The following is a 16,861-nucleotide window of genomic DNA, read 5'->3' as shown; positions in this document are numbered from 1 at the left end:
TAGCTCCATAATTGATTAGATGAAATTCTTGGCTTGGAGTAGGGGTTCTTGGCACTATCAAAGAAGGTGTTGTGTGCTATGAAGCATTCACATTAAATGATCCTGGTGAAGTTGCAGTACCTGGAAACCTTGATAGCCTTGGCTTCGACTTTTGTACCTGAGGCCTGTGCTCCACATGATAGTCAAATTGAGGTCCGGGAGCAGGCGGAGGAACCAAAATGGGCCAGTGGACGGTCACAAGCTGACCACGATCATATGCTTGCTCAATGGTGTGAGGTCTTGGAGGTGGTACAGGAGCAGAGGCATTGTCTTCGATCTATGGTGCAACATTGGCTTCAGGTGCATTCACTCCTGGCACCACATTGGCTTCAGGCACCACATTAGCTTCGGCCATGACAACGTCATTGGCTTCAGTATTGGTGTTAGTGGCCGCCTCAGAATTTTCGACCTCCACTCGAGTAGCTGGAGGGTCGGACACGTTCTCCTCGAGAACAACTTCAGGGTTGGACGGGGGTGTGGCAACACGTTCTTCTTCTTCTCTTGGTTCTTCTTGTTCATTGGCTGATGTAGCCGGAATGTCTTCAGCAGCTTTTGCTTCGGACTTAGAGACATTCACAGTTGGAGTGGCGTCAGGGAACACTTGTCATGCCACTGAATTATGTTGCTCTTCTCCTTCTGGAACGCTCGACAGAGTGACTTGTGGCCTTGGTCCTTTGCGAAGCCTATGGAGTGTGGGCGACGCCTTTGGAGAGGGAGTCGACTGGACCACAAAGTCATCATCTTCAAGCACCAGAGTGGTGGCTTGAGGTGAGGGGGTACTTGGAGAGTCTTGAGGGTGATCAGCCCATGAATCATACTGAGCAATTGGCGTCAAGGAACGACCAATGCTGATGAGTTCGATGTTCGTCAGAACAGGCGATGATACCATGTTGTGCTCGATCTGAGGAAGGACTTCATCATCTTCAACATTGTCTTGGGGACAAATGTCTTCAGCTGTGGTGGGGTCAACAGCTGGATCTTCTTCAACTTCAGGAGCCTCTGTGGTAACAGGCTCATGAACTATCAACTGGCGCTCACGGTGTTCAGACGCAGGGCGAGCAACTGAGATTGGCTCGACGAGAAGGGGCTCTGTGGGAGCATCCCGATCCTTCTTCTTGGTCTTTCTCTTCTTGGTCGGTGGAGCGTTGTTAGTGGTGTTCTTGGTCTTGCGCTTTCAGGCTTCGGCTTCAGCTGCCCTTGTCTTCTTCAGTTCTGAAGCTGATGTGGGGACCTTAGGCTTTGAGCCTGTCATGCTGGCGGGGAAGACAATGCGAGGTTCTTCCTGCCTTGATGCTTCGGCTTGGGCCACAACAGGCTTCTTCTTCTTCTTGGCAGCCATTCTGGGGTCGATGCCAGGGCGCCCCATAGCCTTGCGCTTTTCAGCTTCATTGTGAGCTTGAACACTTTTCTCCGCAAAATACTTCATTCTCTATTGAACCTTTTGCTTCCTGGCATTTCTGGTGAAACTGCTCCTTGAGCTCATGGAGCGTCTGCTTGAAGCTTTGAACATCAGCCACGCTGAGGTTAGCCATATTCTTCTTGAACCGAGCCTTCTCATAATCAATTTTGTTCTTTAGTTCAACAATCTTCTGAGCCAGAGCGAGCTCAGAAGCAATGGCATTGTGAAAAGAGACACTGATGCCAATTGGAAGCTCAAGGTCTTCGAGGTTGATGCTGGGGTTTTCAAACCATTCATCAATGAAGTTATTCAAGATATCCACATCAAACAGGGGTAGATCATTGAAGATCTCCGCCTCTTCCTTGCTCTTTATCAGCAGCTCAAGAGCATCATCGCCAAGATCGTCGTCACTTGACAAATCAATGGCTTCATTCTCATTCCTTAGAATGGCAGCTGGGTTCAGTGCTTGACCGGAGATTTGAATGGGCTTCTTCTTGTTCTTCTTCTTCTTCTTCTCAGTCTTGGAGATATGTGAGAGATCTTCAGACTGCACACTGGCTTCAGGAGGTGCAGTGGCCAGAGGCTTCGCACGTGAAGCTTTTGGTATAGTGGAGGGCTTTGCAGCCTTTGGTTTCTTCTGCTTCTGTGGCTTGGGAGGAGCAGGTGCTTCATCAGAATCAGCGTCATATGCAGAGTGCTCCACGGCTGCCCCCTGAACAACAATGTGAGTGAGGAGACCGTCGAGGTTGTAGAAAGGCCCGATGATTTTGGGTTCAGCATCACGGGTGCCATCGGCACGAGGAGCAGATGGACCCGGGTTGAAGTCCAGACCAAAGTCCTTCTTGTTCTTCTTTGCAGACTCTTTGGCAAACTCGAAGTTGCGCTTAAAGAGATTGTCTTCACGACACCATTACAGAGAGGATGGGTCGGCATTAGCAGGCTGAGGTCCACGGACCATGCAAGGGTAGAAGCCTTGAGAAATGGCTTCGGGCTTCGACTTGGGCTGAAGACCTTTGTATACAATATCTCCCCAGGGGCCCTTGATGGCATTCTTTTCAGCATATTCGTTAGTGACAAATTTGTACTTGAACCATTCCTCTGCCCAATAATAATAAGATCTGATAGAGATAATAATAATAATAAGATAAATATTTTTGGTGTTTTTATGATATAGATTGAAAGTAAAGATTGCAAAAAAATAGGTTGTAAACTTATATGATGGAGAATAGACCCGGGGCCATAGGTTTCACTAGTGGCTTCTCTCAAGATAGCATAAGTATTATGGTGGGTGAACAAATTACTGTCGAGCAATTGATAGAAAAGCGAATAAATATGAGAATATCTAGGCATGATCATGTATATAGGCATCACGTCCGTGACAAGTAGACCGACTCCTGCCTGCATCTACTACTATTACTCCACATATCGACCGCTATCCAGCATGCATCTAGAGCATTAAGTTCATAAGAACAGAGTAACGCATTAGGTAAGATGACATGATGTAGAGGGATAAACTCAAGCAATATGATATAAACCCCATATTTTTATCCTCGATGGCAACAATACAATACATGTTGTTTCCCTTTCTGTCACTTGGGATCGAGCACCGCAAGATTGAACCCAAAGCTAAGCACTTCTCCCATTGCAAGAAAGATCAATCTAGTAGGCCAAACCAAACTGATAATTTGAAGAGACTTGCAAAGATAACCAATCATACATAAAAGATTCCATAGAAGAATCAAATATTGTTCATAGATAGACTTGATCATAAACCCACAATTCATCGGATCTCGACAAATACACCACAAAAAGAGTTACATCGAATGGATCTCCAAGAAGATCGAGGAGAACTTTGTATTGAGATTCAAAGAGAGAGAAGAAGCCATCTAGCTAATAGTTATGGACCCGAAGGTCTGAAGTAAACTACTCACACATCATCGGAGGAGCCATGGAGTTGATGTAGAGGCCCTCCGTGATCGATGCCCCCTCGAGCGGAGCTCCGGAAAAGGCCCCAAGATGGGATCTCTTGGGTACAGAAGGTTGCGGCGGTGGAAATAGGGTTTTGTGGTGCTCCTGGATGTTTTCGGGGTATATGAACATATATAGTAGGAAGAACTAGGTCGGTGGAGCCACGAGGGGCCCATGAGGGGGGAGGGCGTGCCCAGGGGGCAGGCGCGCCTCCCTGCCTTGTGGCCACCTCCTTGGTTGCTTGACGTCTACTCCAAGTCCTCTGGATCACGTTTGTTCCAAAAATCACGCTCCCGAAGGTTTCATTCCGTTTGATATTTCTTTTCTGTGAAACACTGAAATAGGCGAAAAAACAGCAATTTGCACTGGGCCTTTGGCTAGTAGGTTAGTCCCAAAAATAGAATAAAAGTGTAAAATAAAGCCCATTAACATCCAAAACAGATAATATAATAGCATGGAACAATAAAATATTATAGATACGTTGGAGACGTATCACGCCTCTGTGCGTCGCGCACCCCCTATGCGCAATATAGCAGGGTGGCGGGAAACAAGTGAGGAAATGGCGGGAAACGGTGGTGTGTTCATAAAACACCATCAATTAATGGAAACTTTGCATTGAGCTAGCACAAGAAGCAGATGATGATCAGATGAACACGGACGACACTAGAGATCCCGTCGGTGATGAATTCATCAATCCCAAACGGTTGAATACTAGCAAGCGTTTGCCCACAACACACATGGCCTATTCCATCACAAATAGGTCGGATGGATCAACTGTATGCAACGTATCGCACATTGTAAAAAGTAATGCGATATAGCTTATTTAACATGTGTTAAAAGAACAAGGACCTCGAGGTTAAATTTCCCACCACCTAATTTAACATCGACACAACTTCCCATCCAGACACCCATCCGATGGCTGCTCCAGCCTAAGCACACTTAACTTGATAGTTTTCTTACATGAGCTACTCGTGGAGCAGCTAGTCCTTGCTGATAGGAATGCATCTTCGCATCCTTATGGCGTATCCAGATGACCGCCCGTCCCACAATGGCCAATAGATGTTGTGTAGACAAAGCATATCACATACGTCTTATTAGAAGCAATCGTCTACGTTATTATCGGTCTTCGCACACATTTCTTATTACAGACCTGTTTGCCGCGTATCACACACATCTTGTTATATTGAACCGTTTCTGTTCTCTTGCCTAATCACAAATAGTTCATCCGAGTGAACCGTATGTTGTACATCGCACACACCTTGATCAGGTTGTCTGTTTCTTTTGTGTTGCCTAATCACAAACAGTTAATCCGAGTGAACCATATGATGTACATCGCACACACCTTCATCTGGCTGCCCATTTCTTTTGTTCCTCCTTATGGAAAACAGTTAATTGAACTGAACCATATGCCCTTTATCGCACACACAACTAAAACCTGAACCGCGTTTGATGCATCCGTCATCGTAAATGTTTTATACATTTCTGACGGTTTTCCTACACCACCATTTGCGATCATTGCATTGCACACAGTTCCTCGAAGGGTCTCTAATCGTAGTGTCGCGTTAGCAGCATCCTGCAGTAGTGGAATAACGTATGTTGTTATGCGGTTTGAATGATAAAGATCTTCGTAGAATATGTAAGAGCCAATATGAGCATCCAGGTTCCGCTATTGGTTATTAACCGGAGATGTGTCTCGATCATGTCTACATAGTTATCGAACTCGTAGGGTCCGCACGCTTAACTTTCGGTGACGATTTGTATTATGAGTTATGTGATTTGATGTACCGAAGTTTGTTCGAAGTCCCGGATGAGATCACGGACATGACGAGGAGTCTCGAAATGGTCCATACATAAAGATTGATATATTGGAAGGCTATATTCGGACATCGGAATGGTTCCGGAGAAGTTCGGGTATTTTCCGTAGTACCGGGAGGTTACCGGAACCCCCCGGGGAGTTGATGGGCCTTAGTAGGCCTTAGTGGGAAGGAGAGGTGGCAGCCAGGAGGTCGCCCCCCCAAGCCCAGTCTGAATTGGACAAGGGGTTGGGGGCGCGGCCCCCCTCTCCCTTCCTTCCCTCTTCTCCTTTAGGTGGAAACCTACTAGGACTTGGAGTCCTAGTAGGATTCCCCTTCTCCCAGCGCGCCCTAGCCTGGCCGGCCGGCCTCCCCCTCCCTCCTTTATATACGGGGGCTGGGGGGCACCCTAGAACACACAAGTTGATCTTTTAGCCGTGCGCGGTGCCCCCTCCATAGATACAGACCTCGGTCATATCGTCGTAGTGCTTAGGCGAAGCCCTACACCCGTAAATTCATCATCATCATCACCATGTCGTCGTGCTGACGAAACTCTCCCTCGGCCTCAACTGGATCAAGAGTACGAGGGACGTCATCGAGCTAAACTTGTGCTGAACACAAAGGTGTTGTACGTTCGGTGCTAGGATCGGTCGGATCGTGAAGACGTACGACTACATCAACCGCGTTGATAAACTCTTCCGCTTTCGGTCTACAAGGATACGTAGACACACTCTCCCCGCTCGTTGCTATGCTTCTGCTAGATAGATCTTGCGTGATTGTAGGCAAAATTTTGAATTACTACGTTCCGCAACAGCCTTTTGCATGCAAAGACTACTTTTCTCATGATAGCTTGTACTAGTTGTCTCCCTTCAAATTTGGCCGTTGTGGGATCCCTTCCCGCCTACATTTGGGAGGAGGACCAAGTCCACTATAAATATGACTTATCCACCACCATAGAGGGGGACGGATCCATTCCACCCTAACCACCTCACCAGCTCATCGAGCTCAAGAACACCTCACCTCCTGGGGCTATTTATCCATTCTACTAGTTCATACTCAGCCCCTCGAGGCAATCCACCACAAAGATGGAGTAGGGTATTACACAGCAAGGTGGCCCGAACCAGGATAAACTGATGTGTCTCTTGTCCCTAGGGTTCATCGAGCTAGGCCGTGGAATCGTTGAGCAGGCAGATAGGGAAGAGAGAGTTCTTCGCACGCACCCCAGAGTTTGAACCTCTCAAGGGTCTGCGGAACCCTGAATTCGACAATGTAGACATGACCGAGACACATCTCTGATCAATAACCAGCAGCAGAACTTAGATGCTCATATTGATTCCTACATATTCTACGAAGATCTTTATCGGTCAAACCGTATTGACAACATACGTCATTCCCTTTGTCATCGGTATGTTACTTGCCCGAGATTCCATCGTCAGTATCTTCATACCTAGTTCAATCTCGTTACCGGCAAGTCTCTTTACTCATTCTGTAATACATCATCCCGCAACTAACTCATTAGTCACATTGCTTGCAAGGCTTATCATGATGTGCACTACCGAGAGGGCCCAGAGATACATCTCCGATAGTCGGAGTGACAAATCCTAATCTCGATCTATGCCAACCCAAAAAAAAAACACCTTCGGAGACACATGTAGAGCATCTTTATAATCACTCAGTTATGTTCTGATGTTTGATAGCACACAAGGTGTTCCTTCGGTATCCGGGAGTTGCATAATATCATAGTCAAAGGAATATGTATAAGTCATGAAGAAAGCAATAGCAATAAAACTTAACGATCATTATGCTAAGCTAACGGATGGGTCTTGTCCATCACATCATTCTCTTAATGATGTGATCCTGTTCATCAAATGACAACACATGTCTATGGTAAGGAAACTTAATCATATTTGATTAACGAGCTAGTCAAGTAGAGGCATACTAGGGACACTTTGTTTTGTTTATGTATTCACACATGTATCAGGTTTCTGGTTAATACAATTCTAGCATGAATAATAAACATTTATCATGATATAAGGAAATATAAATAACAACTTTATTATTGCCTCTAGGGCATATTTCCTTCAATACGCTATGCTGGTCTTTAAAATTCCTAAAAGAAATCACACATGAATCATTGACGTGATGTCACATTTTTGATGGAGTGGCAATGACAATGAAAAGTGGATGCATTGGTTGACTTGTTGAAAAAAATGTGTGAACCAAAAATTCAAGGGGATTGGGGGGTGTCGTGACATTCAATTTTTCAACATGACGTTGTTGGCAAAACAAGGATGGCGTCTCCTTGAGAACCCTGACTCCTTATGCGTTACTGCTTTGAGAACTAAATATTTTTTTTGGTGCTGATTCACTGAATGCAAATTTAAGAAGAGTTCATCTTTCACTTGGCAAAGTATAATGGTGGGGTTAACTCTTAAACAAGGTTATATCTGGCGTGTTGGGAATGGTTAGAATATTTATCTTTTGGACGATGGTTCAATCTGAAATTGCACTAACAGAAAAGTTCTCACTCATAGGGGGGTCTGCTATCTAATTAAGGTTTCTTTATTTCATTGATCTTGTTACAAATAATTGGCATGAAGGTCTGGTTAGGCAAACTTTGTGGCCAATTGACCCACAACACATCCTCACAGTACCTCTTCTTCGGCATGACATGTTGAATTCTTTCGCTAGGTAAAAATGGAATGCTTTATGTTCGATCGGCTTATTTTTTGGAATGAGATCGCCAACATGGGATGAAACTTCGATGTACTAATGGAATGAGACAAGTCATAGATAACTCTATTTGGTGTAAGGTTTGGAAGTTATCCTGCCGGGCTAAGGTTAAAAATATATTCAGCGCATGTTGCATGACACTCTCCCTTGCCGTATTACAGTAGCTAATAGACACCTAAAATTTTGACCCAGTGTCCAACTTGTTCTTCTGGACCAGAAGTCACGAAGCAAATATTGTTTCAATGCCAGAAAGCAAATGAGGTTTGGTGAATGTTGGGGATAGACCAAGTTATCAAAATAGAAAGATTTCTTTCAGCAAACAAAGTCACGGGTACCTGCACGCAAATGCAATACAAACTTATCCCCAACATGTCCAGAAGGTTGTCAACCTTCTTGCCCTGCTAGTTACAAGATTAAATTGCATAGTTTGATAGAAATTGATAGATAGATAAAATGCATAAAATGGAACAACAAAGAATAATGTTTTTGGTGAAGTTTGGAATCGGGCACACATGCAAACACTAAGCATGATATCTGGCCTAGATGCACATAAATAAAGTAAATAACCAATCATGGAGAAGTATACCTTTTGATCGAACTCTTTACCATTGGCGTCAGGACCTAGATGACTTTTGGTTGGCATTGGCGTCGTGTAACCTTTGCAGTCTTGCATTGCAAACTTCTTCAGGCAGTCTTTGAGGTATTTCTCTTGAGATATGAAGATGTCGTTGCTTTGCTGGCGTATTTGAAGACCAAGGAAGAACTTCAGCTCACCCATCATGGACATCTGATATTGCTCTTCATGTGTCCAAACTCATCACTGTATTTTTTATTAGTGCAGCCGAAGATAATGTCATCCACATATATTTGGCACACAAACAGTTCACCATCATATGTCTTCGTGAAGAGTGTGGGATCCAGGGAACCAGGTTTGAAGCCTTTGCTCTTCAGGAAGTCTTTGAGTGTGTCATACCAAGCACGAGGGGCTTGTTTGAGGCCATACAGTGCCTTATTGAGCTTCTATACCATATCAGGGTGTTTTGGATCTTCAAAGCCAGGCGGTTGTGCAACATACACTTCTTCTTCAATCTTGCCATTGAGAAAGGCGCTCTTCACATCAATTTGAGACAGAAGGATGTTATGATGATTTGCGTGGGCTAGCAGTATGTGAATGGCTTCAAGCCTAGCCACAGGAGAAAATGTTTCATGAAAGTCAATCCCTTCAACTTAAGTGTATCCTTGAGCAACAAGACAAACCTTGTTTCTAACAACTTGACCATGCTCATCTTGCTTGTTGCGACATATCCATTTAGTGCCTATGATATTGTGTTTACGAGGATCAGGACGCTTGACCAGTTCCCACACATTGTTCAGCTCGAACTGTTGAAGCTCTTCTTGCATAGCTTGAATCCATTCAGGTTCCATGAAGGCTTCAACAACTTTCTTGGGTTCAGATATTGAGACAAATGCAAAGTGCCCACAGAAATCTGCTAGCTGTGTTGCTCTTGAACGAGTGAGTGGACCAGGAGCATTGATGCTATCAATTATCTTCTCAATCTGTACTTCATTTGCAACACGAGGATGAACTGGACGAAGACTTTGCTCTTGTTAATCATTGTCATGTAGCGACCAGACCTCAAACGGTCGAGTCTCTGTGCATAAGTGTCATCGCTGGATCGGTAATGCTGACACGCACAGTACTTGAAGGATTTATAACAGAGTAGCAATCCCACACTTATTACATCGAATGTCTCAAAAGAGAACTTATTACAATAAATATGGCTTAAGGCCATCTAATACGATAACAGCGGAAGACTTGGAAGATAAAGTGAGTCCATCAAATCCAACGGCATCACTGAGTGAAAGACCACGACCTAAGGTTCCTTACTCGTCGTGTGAAAACTCTGCAACATGATATGCTGCAGCCCGAAAACGGGTCAGCACATGGAATATGGTGGCAATGTAACACAAGAGAGTAATGAACAGAATAATGCTATCACTACATGCATATATGGCTGGTGGAGGCTATATGGTTAATATGTTTTGCGAAAAGCCAATTTTTCCCTATAACAAAGGAATAAATTTTATTTACTACAAAGTTGGTTGAAAACATTGACAATGGTAAACACCATCTCAATCCCAACTAAAAGGTAATTAATAACCCAACAAAATTAATTTAGAGTGATGAGATCAACATGATATTCCAAGAACCAGATACTCAAGATGTCCGTAACTGGGGTCACGGCTAACCATGATTAGTTTGTACACTCTGCAGAGGTTTGCGCACTTTTCCCCACAAGACTCGATCTCCTCCATTGGATTTCTTGCACTACATGATGTTTGAGAAACGGATGACCGAGACACAGTCTTTCAGAAGCGTTAGCACCTTACGATGGGTAGACAGTACCACCTACATCCCCTACATCTGCTAGTCTACCACTGTAAGAGTTCACACGACTTAATCAACTATGCCAGAACCCATAATGGCTTGTGGCTGCACACGGAAGTTTCTAGTATGAATAATCTCATGATCCCTTTGAGCCTGGGTGGCAGTCCATAGGAGAATCACAAGGTACCCCGGGATTTCCAAAAATACAGGCAATCACTGGAATTCCCCAGGTGCCTCAATCCACCCAGATGTGTATTTAAGTTGCCACCTTAAGTTGAACTATTAAATAACAATCTCACATCTATCATGGATTCACTCACCCAATCCACGTCTACGAGCATAGCATAGCAGTATAAGCAACATAGAAGTAACTCCCAAAGGTTTGATAATAAAATAGGTGATAGGTTCTACCTCATCATCTACTTCCCAATACCCACATGTTATAAATCCTACTCATGCAAGGTTTGAGGGTTGAAACTAATGCATAAAAACTGGGTAATGAAAAGCATGATCAAAGTGTTACTTGCCTTGCTGATGATCCGCGAAACCTAGAGACTCCTAGTAGCACGCGTCACACTCCGGGTACTCTATCGCAAACAAACAAGCATACAATAAGCAATCAAGCAAGGGCATGGGTAAAACTCAAATAAGAGATCTAACCAGAAAGTTCAACTTAAGAACTCCGGTTTGCAAAAAGAATCAAATCAAACGAAGCAATCAAACTCAAACGGCGAAAGAAACAAGCTTTGTTTACTAATCTGGACTAAAGTCAAATTTTACAGTAGCAAAATCTTGTTTAAGTTGGTTAAACAGAAAGAGGGCTTCGAGACGAAACTCTGGGTGCTTGAATCGCCTGACTCCGATAAACGAGCGAAAAGTTATACTAAAACGAAAATCGGATCAGAAATCACGATAAAAAATAATCGCGGAAAATCCGAGAAAAAGAAAAACTGACGAACAGGCTAACGAACGAACGTTCTCTATCTGTGGCTAAATGGTCAAAACCGTTCGTTAAAACAAACGTCCGCTAAATAACTAAACTGAAAAAAAAAACGATCTAAAAAAACGGAATATAGGGTTTTCGAAAAAAAACCGATCGGTTTTCTCGCGAAAACCGAGGTGGCTACATCAAGTCCGGCGAGGTCCGGTGAGACAAAGGCGGCGGCGGGGCGGCTCCGGTGCGGCAGGTCGGCGGCGGCAGGTGGCGGCGAGGCTCGGCAGCGCGACGGCGGGGCGGCTCGGCGGCGCGGCGGCGGCTCGACGCAGCTAGGGTTTGGGCGCGGGCGCGGGTGGGCTTTGGCGGCTGGTGGGCTTCATTGGTGGGGCTGGCGCGGCTTATAAAGCCCCCCCCCCCCCCGAGTGGAGTCCCGCTCGGGTACGGCCCGGAGTCGGTTGACTTTTTAAAAAAATCCGACGTGCAGAAAAAGAAAAAAAGAAGTACTAAACGAACTCCAATAATCCCGAAATAAATTTTCCCCGTCCTCTAACAATATGCCGGACAAGGTGAACATTTATTTGGGCCTAAAATGCAATTTTGAGAAACGCATATTTTTTTCCTAATTCAAATAAAATAGCGATAAAACTCTGAATAAAAAATCTTATTTGACTTTAATATTAAATCTCCAATATTTCTTTATTTCGAGGAAGTCATTTTGTCCTCTCTCTTTTTATTTTTATAAAAGAAATATTAGAAGATAAAATAATTAAAATCAAACGATCCTCTTTTCAAAATTCGAGAAAACTTGAATATAAAAATAACGAAATCCCTAACTCTCTCCGTGGGTCACTGAGTTGCGTAGAATTTCTAGGATCAAACCGAAATGCAATAAAATATGATATGCAATGATGATCTAATGTATAACATCCAAATTGAAAATTTGGGATGTTACAAACCTACCCTCATTAAGATGAATCTCGCCCTCGAGATTCGGGTTGGCTAGAAAATAGGTGAGGGTGATCTTTCGGTAGGTCTTCCTCTCGTTCCCAGGTGGCTTCATCCTCGGTATGGTGGCTTCACTGAACTTTACAGAACTTGATAACTTTGCTGCGTGTAACTCGGCTGGCAAACTCAAGAATCTTGGCTAGCTTCTCCTCGTAGGTCAAGTCGCTATCCAACCCTATCGCTTCCAGTGACATTGTATCTCTTAGAGGAATATCAGCCATCTCGGCGTGGCACTTCTTCAACTGAGAAATGTGGAACACATCGTGAACTCCTGATAATCCTTCGGGCAATTCCAACTTGTAAGCAACTTCTCCCATACGTTCCAAAACTTTGTATGGTCCCACAAAACGTGGTGCTAACTTTCCCTTAACTCCAAAGCGCTTAACTCCTCGGAGTGGTGATACATGAAGATACCCTCTGTCTCCAACTTCGTAAGCTGTCTCCTTGCGTTTAGAATCTGCATAGCTCTTCTGCCTGGACTGGGCTACCTTGAGTCTATCACGAATCAGCTTAACCTTCTCTTCAGATTCTTTAATCAAATCTGGTCCAAACAACTATCGGTCTCCAACTTCATCCCACAAACAACGGTGTTCTGCACCTCCTTTCGTACAATGCTTCGAAAGGGGCCATCTTCAAACTGGCTTGGTAGCTGTTGTTGTAAAAGAATTCTGCATAAGGCAAATTATTGTCCCAACTAGATCCATAGTCTAGTGCACAAGCTCTCAACATGTCCTCAAGAATCTGATTGACTCTCTCAGTATGTCCATCTGTCTGTGGGTGAAAAGCTGTACTGAACTCTAGTCTGGTTCCCAAAGTTTCATGCAACTGATTCCAAAACTTTGAAGTAAACTGGGTTCCCCTATCTGATACAATGGTCCTCGGAACTCCATGCAAACATACGATCCTAGTCATGTATATCTTTTCCAGATAGCACTGGTGTAAGTGGTCTTCACTGGGATGAAATGAGCTACTTTCGTTAAACGATCGACTACAACCCATATCGAGTCATAGCCTGAACGAGTCCTGGGTAATCCCGTGATAAAGTCCATGCCTAGTTTATCCGACTTCCATTCGGATATCGACAACGGTTGTAGCAATCCTGCTGGCTTCTGATGCTCTGGCTTCACCCTCTGACATACATCACAAACTGCTACATACTCTGCAATATCCTTCTTCATTCTGGTCCACCAGAAACTATCCTTCAAATCCAGATACATCTTGGTATTTTCTGGGTGAATCGAATATGGCGAATCATGGGCCTCTTGCAGAATCAACTTCCTGATCACCTGATCATTTGGCACATATACGCGGTCCTCAAACCATAAGGTATCGTGCTCATCCTCCCGAAATCCTTTAGCCTTTCCTTTGCTCATTATTTCCTTTATATCGGCAATCTCCTTGTCCGTCTTCTGCGCTTCTTTGATCTTATCCATCAAGGTAGACTGAATCTCCAAAACTGCTACATAACCTCTCGGAACTATCTCCAAACATAGCTCGTGACGGTCTTTTGCGAACTCCTTGGGTAACTCTCCGGTCATGAGTGTATTGACATGACTCTTGCGGCTCAACGCATCGGCTACTACGTTAGCCTTTCCGGGATGATAGTGCAACTTCATATAATAATCCTTAATGAGCTCCAACCATCTCCTCTGCCTGAGATTCAACTCCTTCTGCATGAAGATATACTTCAAACTCTTGTGATCCGTGTATACCTCACAATGGTTTTCGATGAGAAAATGTCTCCATGTCTTCAACGCATGTACTATGGCTGCTAACTCCAAATCATGCGTAGCATAATTTAACTCATGGGGTTTAAGCTGTCGTGAGGCATATGAAACAACTCTTCCCTCCTACATAAGTACGGCTCCAAGTCCTCGACGAGAAGCATCGCAATACACTTCATAATCCTTGCGTTGATCTGGCAGAATCAACACTGGTGATGTAAGCAGGTGTCTCTTCAACTCCTGAAAACTGGCCTCACATTCCTCAGTCCATTTAAATTTGGTGTCCTTCTTCAACAACTCCGTCATGGGCTTTGCAATCTTCTAGAAATTCTCTATGAACCTCCGGTAGTATCATGCGAGTCCAAGGAAACTCCGGATCTCTCCAGCTGTCGTGGGTGACTCCCAATTTGTCACAGTGACAACCTTGGTGGGGTCTACCGCTATTCCTTCTCCGAATATAACATGTCCAAGGAATCCAACTTCCTTCAACCAAAACTCACACTTGTTGAACTTGGCGTATAACTGATGTTCTCTGAGCTTCCCAAGTACTAAACGCAAATGCTCCTTATGCTCCTCTTCATTCTTCGAGTAGACCAGAATATCATCAATGAACACCACAATGAACTTATCCAAAAACTCCATAAACACCTTGTTCATCATGTTCATGAAATAGGCAGGTGCGTTAGTCAGGCAAAATGACATAACGGTATACTCATATAGCCCGTACCTTGTGGTAAAAGTTGTCTTAGGTATATCCTGCTCTTGAATCTTCAACTGGTGGTATCCTGATCGCAGATCGATCGTGGAAAACACCTTAGCTCCTTGCAGTTGATCAAACAAATCATTGATCATCGGCAGTGGGTACTTGTTCTTGATCGTTACTTCATTCAATCCTCGATAATCAACAACCATCCTTAACGATCCATCCTTCTTCTCCACTAGAAGTACTGGGGATCCCCAAGGTGACGAACTTGGGCGAATATATTCTTTATCCAGTAACTCCTTAATCTGCTTCTTTATTTTCAATAAATCCTGTGCGGGCATCCTGTACGGTCTCTTAGATATTGGCCCTGTGCCTGGCAAAAGCTCAATCAAAAACTCAATGTCTCTATCCAGTGGCATGCCTGGCAACTCTTTTGGAAATACATCCGGGAAATCCTTCACTACTGGTACTTCCTCCTGTACAACTCCTGATAAGGAATTTACTTGAGTCCTATTCGGCACATGCCGGGATACATACTTGATCCTTCTTCTTTCTGGGATGGTGAGCAAAATCGATTTACTGGCGCAGTCAATGTTCCCTCCATACTTCGATAACCAATCCATGCCTAATATCACATCCAATCCTTGTGACTCCAATACTATTAGGTCTGAGGGGAACAAGTAGTTACCAATCCATAATGGTAACCGATCACACCATAGGCTAGCCATATACTCTGTTCCTGGCGAGGTTACTAACATGGGTGACCTAAGGGCTTGGGTTGGCAGTTTAAACTTATCCACGAATCCCCTTCATATGAAGAATGCGATTCACCAGTATCAAAAAGAACGACTGCAGTAAATGACTTAACCAAAGACTTACTATTACTGCATCTGGTTGGGCTTCAACCTCCTCCACGATGACGTGGTTCACTTGTCCCCTGGTGAAAGGGTTGGGCTTCTTCCCAGAGCTTGCATTGCCATTTCCATTCTTAGCTTCAGGACATTCATTGGCGTAATGTCTGGTCTTCTGACACTTGTAGCAAGTAACGTGGCTGAAATCTTTCTTGGCGGGTGTTGCTGGGTTGGAATGGTTCTGTCCGCTACTTCCTCCATTGCCATTCGCATTCTTGGGGCCACTATGGTTGTGCGAACTCCCTCCATTATGAGTGTGGCCTCCATCATTATGCACAATTCCTCCCGAGTTCGGGGTGAAACGAGGTCTCTGCTGAGCTCTAGAAATTATACTTCCCATGTCCATACTTCCTCTTGCGGCTGTCAATCTGCTGTTGCTTCCCTTCTAGCATAAGATCTCTATCCACCAACTCCTGGTAGTTATTGAAATTTGCCACCATCAAATGCATGCTCAGCTCATCATTCAGTCCTTCTAGGAACTTCTCCTTCTTAGTTGCATCTGTAGCGACGTCATCGGGGACATAACGTGCTAGCTTACTAAAGTCATCCACATACTGGCCTACAGTGCGCCCTCATTGGCGTAAGTTGCGAAACTCACGCTTCTTCATGGCCATAACTCCTGCTAATACATGGGTAGTGCGAAAAGCTTTCTGGAACTGGTCCCATGTAACAGTGGCTATATGATAGGTGACAGTGTAATTCTCCCACCATGAGGCTGCTGGTCCATCCAATTGGTGTGCGGCAAAACACACCTTCTCGGCATCTGCGCATCCCGCAGTGGTTAACTCCCTTCCAATCTTGCGGAGCCAATCATCTGCAACTATCATCTCGGTGCTACTGGAAAACACCGGTGGATGCAACCTCAGAAAACGGGCTAAATTGTCAACTGGGGGTGGTGGTGGTGGGTTGTTGTTGTTGTGGCCTTGGTTCTGAACTAACAACAGCATCAGGGTATTCTGCTGCTGGATCAACTGCGTGAGCTCCGGTGGAAAGATAAATCCAGGGTCACGTCTCGGAGGCATCTGAGGTTTTAGAAAAGATGAGAAAACATAGTACAATGAGGTCTAGGGGGGAAACACTACCCATATGCACATCAGACAAACAAAATCATATCACTCAATCAAAATCAAACAAGGGCATACAATCGGTCTACAACTATCGTTTACAAAGTGCTTGGACTATACTATTTACATGGTGGAATACTACTACTGATATGTTGGTCGACTAAAAATATTGATCGGTCGAAGACTCCATGATATC

The sequence above is a fragment of the Triticum aestivum genome, chromosome 6A (assembly GCF_018294505.1).
Source record: "Triticum aestivum cultivar Chinese Spring chromosome 6A, IWGSC CS RefSeq v2.1, whole genome shotgun sequence".
Taxonomy (NCBI): domain Eukaryota; kingdom Viridiplantae; phylum Streptophyta; class Magnoliopsida; order Poales; family Poaceae; genus Triticum; species Triticum aestivum.
The sequence above is the reverse complement of the archived record's forward strand: the minus strand, read 5'-3'. Positions refer to the sequence as shown.